Here is a 5,554-nt window from a genome sequence, read left to right as displayed (position 1 = left end):
CACCACTACACCGACCCACCGCCGCCTTCCGCCGGAACTGTCGTGAGAGCCGAGCCCGCCCGCCGGGCTGCGGCCGACTAGGGGGGCGGGCCGCGCCGGGGCGGGCCGAGCCGAGCCCGGCCGAGCCGAGCCCAGCCCGCCGGGCTGCAGCCGAGGGAGCGGGGTGGGCCGAGCTCAGCCCGAGCCGAGCCCGCCGGGCTGCATCCGAGGGAGCGGGCCGAGCTGAGCTGAGCCGAGCCCGAGCCCACCGGGCTGCAGAGTAGCTTTGGGGGGCTGTAGCTGGGGATGCTGGGGGTGTGACTTCTTGAGCTTTCCCTTCCTGCGAGGAACTCTGACTTGCATCTCAGCGGTATTTCAGAGTGGGGAGGAAAGGACGTAGCAACAAAAATCTGCAGAAATGATAGTGCTGCAAAAATTTGGCTAAACCGGAGAGATGGAAACAGGAGTGAAAAGCCCGAGGAAAGCGTACTGAGTAGTGAGTGGAGCAGAAGTAGTTTAAATAAAGAGCTTAAAATGAGGAGAAAATGGGGACAGAGTGGACAGAGGGAGTGTGAAACAAAGCCTGGAGAGCAAAGGGTGCTGGGCGAAGGCAGGGTGAGGTGGCAAGCTGAGAGTGAGGCACTAAAGGCAGCGTTTGAATGGGAAGGGAGGAAAGCACTGGGAAGCAGCATTGTGTGATATGGTACAGCGATACAGGTAACTGTGTTTTACCTACAGACTTCTTTCAAGTGGAGTCCTGCAGGCACTGGATCAGACATAACCTGGGACATCATTACTGTGGAGTGAGACCGTTTTGTCAGCAGGAGACAGACACCTGCTGGCCTGTCGTGGAGTTAGACCGTGTTTGGGAATTTGAGAGGAGAAGGGAAGGTGTGGTGTTGAGCAGACCGCAGGATGCTGCCCTGTAGAATTAGGTTTTATCTTTGCCTCTACTCAGAGAATGTATATGATGTTGTACAAGGTCTGTGATATTTCTTGCATAAAACACTGAGCAATGGATTATTCAGCTCTGCTTAGATTATTCAGAATTTATCTGTGAAACACATTAAATCCAGGTCCCTCTGAAGATCATTACAAAGCCTTCCCAGACATCACTGGAACAGAATTTCTCAGATAATCATCATGGACTTTGTGATCTCCTTTTACCTGCTAGCCTGCCTACTGGACACTGGGAGAGTATTAGAAAGAAGTGTATAATACGTTCCTGCACTGCTTTTAGCCCCCCTGCAAGGTGTTTGTCTTTGACAAGTGCAGATACTGGGCTGTGCATTAGCAATGTTCAACTCATGATATGCTGTGAGGTTTGTTTGCTGTACATTCCATTTGCATCAGTACATTTTGGGTAACGGCTATCCAGACTTCTGAGGATGCAAGATATTCTCAGGATTTTTAAGATGTTTCATGTAGGAAATATGCAAAGGAAAGTTTGAGGGAAGGACAGTAGGGGGACTGGACTAGGTGGTCTCTAGCAGTCCCTTGCAACCCCTACCATTTTGTGATTCTATGATTATATTTTATTTCATATTAGTTATTTAACTGATCTTATCTCAACTCACAAGTTTTACCGTTGTTTTTTCAATTCTCCTCCCAGTCCCACTGGAGGTGAGGGAGGCATTTGACTGGGTAGTTGCTGGCTGGGGTTCACTCATGAAATAAAGCTAAAGCAAAACAAGCCATCCTTAAAAAATATCCACTGATGAGATGCTACTTATTTAAAAAGTCATATGTAGTGAAGCTGGCTTAATTTTGTTCTTGACAAGGAGTATGTCTTGAGGGACTCATTCACAATGAATTGGTATGGGGTTGATATGTCCTTCTGCTGGAACCTGAAGTGATTTATTTGATCCACAGGAATAAAGACAAAGCGACTAGTGGCTCTGTAGACTGCTCCCCATAACTATCTGCCTTCCTCTGCCTGCCCTTGTTTTCCTTTGGCAGGTTCTGTTCTGAGAGATTTCCTTCTCTGTTTCCCCCCCCTTGTTTTCTGCTCCTTGCTCTCACACACCATCCTTGGCCTCGGCTTCAAAGCCTGTCTTGGACCTATTCACTGCTGGGGGTGTTTTATATCTTAGGTGATAGTGAAGACCTCCACTTCCTGGTGATTCTGGCTTTGAAACTTTTAACTGTCCTTCTCAGAATGGGACATTTCCTCTCATCTGACTCTAAAGCTTTTAATAATTTCTTTTTTGTTAAATCCCTTTTCAAGGCTAACTTCCATCACAGATACTGACCAAACAGTGATAAGCTGAGCGATGCAGAGAGTAGCAATCTTAGCTATTAAAAATAAAACAAAAGGAAATACAAGCAACATGTATAAAATGGAAGATATTCTTACAGTGTTTTACCCTCTCATGTAATTCTGAGCTCCAGCCTTACATGTACGTCTCCTCACTGTGTATGAGAATTGCTGGAGAAATATGGAGAATATTTCTCAGTGAAGCTGGGGTTTATTATATGTTTATGTAAGAACTTATATAAACAAACCTTCACTGTTTTGTTGGAGTAAAATGATTGGATTACATATGTATCTGAATATAATGAAAACCCATGTCATTTATCAATATCTTGGTTTATAAGCAGATGATAAGATTAAGAACAGTATTTAAACAGAGATGAATTTTCTAAATTATGTCTTACAAAAGACAAATAATTCTAGCATGTTTCTTTAGTGGACAAGTTTGGATAAGCTGAGAGATTATTTGTGAGCGTTTAACTCATAGTTCTCTATTCTCTCTTAGCAGGAAGGAACATGTAGGTCTAAACATCACACATGAGACTCTCTAGTCTCTGCAATTTATATATCAGAAGAATTGATTCAGTTGAAGTGCCCTGGTTCTCACTGATCCAAATGTGAGTTATAGCACTCTTTGTACCTGAGGTTTTTCTGCCCGGTGTTCTGTACCTTTTCAGTTTTTTGCTTCAGATTTACAAGAGAAAGGATAGCTTAAAGGGACATTATTCCAATGAACTATGAGACAAAAGGTGGGAAATGGTGACATGTCTGTGTAACTTGTATGGAAAATTATGTCATAGTAAGTGTGGTTTTTTTCTTTTATGTAGAAAATAGTCTCTAATAACAAGGAGGAACTGGAGAAAATGTCACTTCTCCAGCTGTACACAGAAGAATGTACGATTGGCTTTAAGCTTCAGAGCTCCAGTCCTCTAGAAAGGTATTTGCCAATATATAAATGACCAGATATTCAAATATTGTTTGTGACTTGCAGAACTAGAAATCTCTCACTATCATCTCCTTTTCACGTTTTTTGGTAAAGATTGGAGTCCACTAAGCAAATGCAAGTCACATGGTCAGGGTAGTTTGACGTGATTTTGTGACCATCCGTGAGAGAATTTTTTTTCATGTGGCAAAGTCTCCTTTGACACTTAGCTATGAGTGATCTGGCACATGAGAAAGTAATTTTATATGACAACATTGCCTCAGTGACAAACTCCTATAGGCCCCAAAAACTTGCACTTGTAATTCTTGTTCACCATATAACATTGCTTTCATTTTTATTTTGAAATATATGAAGCCATCAGAGCTAGATTTGGTATTTTCTTTGAGTGGTTGATGATCCAAACAATTATTTAAAAGGATCCAAAGTAAAGATGGTATCCAGGCATGTTATTTATGTCTGTTACTTACAGTACAGTGCATTTTTGATCACCTAATTGCCTTCTTAAAGACACCTTCATTCTTGACCTTCTAGTAATGGCCAGAATCTTCTAATTACACTGTAGCTGTACTGAGCTTGTGTCATTAGACAAATCTGTGGCAGATGCAAGTTCTTGTAATCATTGTGGTTTCCTTAGCTATTCCAGTTTGTTTAGCTTTTGCAATTACAGTGAAAGAATAACAGTGTTAAACAGTAATTAATTCACTTTCATAGAATAGAGCAAAGGTGTTTAAGAGAAAGCATATTGGAAAACAAGCTATCAAGAGGTGCTTTGCTACCAGCTTCATGTCACAGAATCACAGAATCATAACAGCTGGAAAAGACCATGGAGTCCAACCACTAACCTCACACTGCCATTTCCCTCAGCACATCATCTATGCACCTTTTGAATATCTCTAGGGATGGTGATGGGCAGCCTGTCCCAATGCTTAAAAACCATCTGGGTGATAAAGCTCTTCCTAATGTCCAATCTAAACATTCCTTGGTGTAATTTGAGCCCATTTCCTCTTGTTCTGTCATTCATGAATGTCCTTTGATTTCAGAACAGAATATGAATTTGAATTACTCTTATTTTTGTATTGTGAAGAACACTGGGGTTTGTGTTATTTGTTGGATTTTTGTTTGGTTGGTTTTGATTTTTTTCATTTGGTTTTGTTTGTGTATGTTTTTATTTGATTTGGGTGTTTTTTTTTTTTTTATGGTGGTGGTGTTTCTTTTTCTGTACATTCAAGCCAAATAAGTATATGTGACATTTCACCAGAGTGGAGAAGTTGCCACAGAATAGATAACAAGTTTGTTGCAGCACTGGGGAGTCAGTTATTGCTGGTACCTTTAATTCCTACATAGAGAATCATCTAGCTCATGCTTGGAGGCAAAAGCCAGAAAGACTAGAAAGATAGCAGATTTTTTTTTATAATGCTCATACCATGGATTTGATTGTCCCTGGATCCATATATTTTCACATTCATTTCACCAAATGAATACTGTCAGTGCCTGCTGTCTTCAAAGCACCTTTGAATCCCGTGGAAACCATAATTAATTAGCACAGTACCTGTTTGGTCTTGCCAGTTATCAGGCACTGTTAACCTATTACTTCTTTTTCTGTCCATTGCAGTCTTTGGTTTAACTTTTTCTACTCTCTCTTTTTTTTTTTTCTTTTGTACAGTAGTACAGGCAGATAAATCATATCCAGTTACATCGTCCTAGATAATGGGCCAGACCATTTATTTTACAAGCAGACACTATTCGTTTGCACTTTTGGAAGTGCTGCTGAACCCTCGAACATGTTGGACACATCTTAAAAAAATTAGTTTGAAGAGGTGTAGCTTTAATTCTTTTTTACCATAAGGTATATTTCTCTCTGAATTTGGTTAGTTTTTATAGGTGCAGCCTTTTGTGACAATTCCTATATGGAACTGACATAGTGCTATATTACAGCTTAATTTTCCCAATGTAGCTCTGAAAAGAACTTTATGTTTCTCTGCTGCTTATTAATTTCAACTTGCAAGCATGTGGACTTATTGTATAAGAGACCCTATTAAATAGCCATTATACTAAATAGTACGTACATACTGTGTGAAAAGATTTGTTTTCAATCTAAAGAGCAGGTAGCAACTTTGCATGAAGAATGCAAGGCGTGGTATGCTTTCAGGACAAGAAGTGATGTCAAAAAAAAGAGAAAGGATACAGTCATAGCCAAGAGCATTTAGAAGCAATTGATTTTTCACCTCGACAGCCACCATTGACCACAAAACAAGATCCCACTGGTTTGAGTAACTGCAGGGCAATTAAATTAATGTAACGGATCTAGCCTCCCAAGAAACAGGGTGGCAAATCAGGGATGTGCCCTTGCTTGTCTGCAGTAAAGCTGTTTAATGTTA

This window comes from Colius striatus, chromosome 4 (assembly GCF_028858725.1).
Source record: "Colius striatus isolate bColStr4 chromosome 4, bColStr4.1.hap1, whole genome shotgun sequence".
NCBI classification, from domain to species: domain Eukaryota; kingdom Metazoa; phylum Chordata; class Aves; order Coliiformes; family Coliidae; genus Colius; species Colius striatus.
This window is presented reverse-complemented; position numbering follows the sequence as displayed.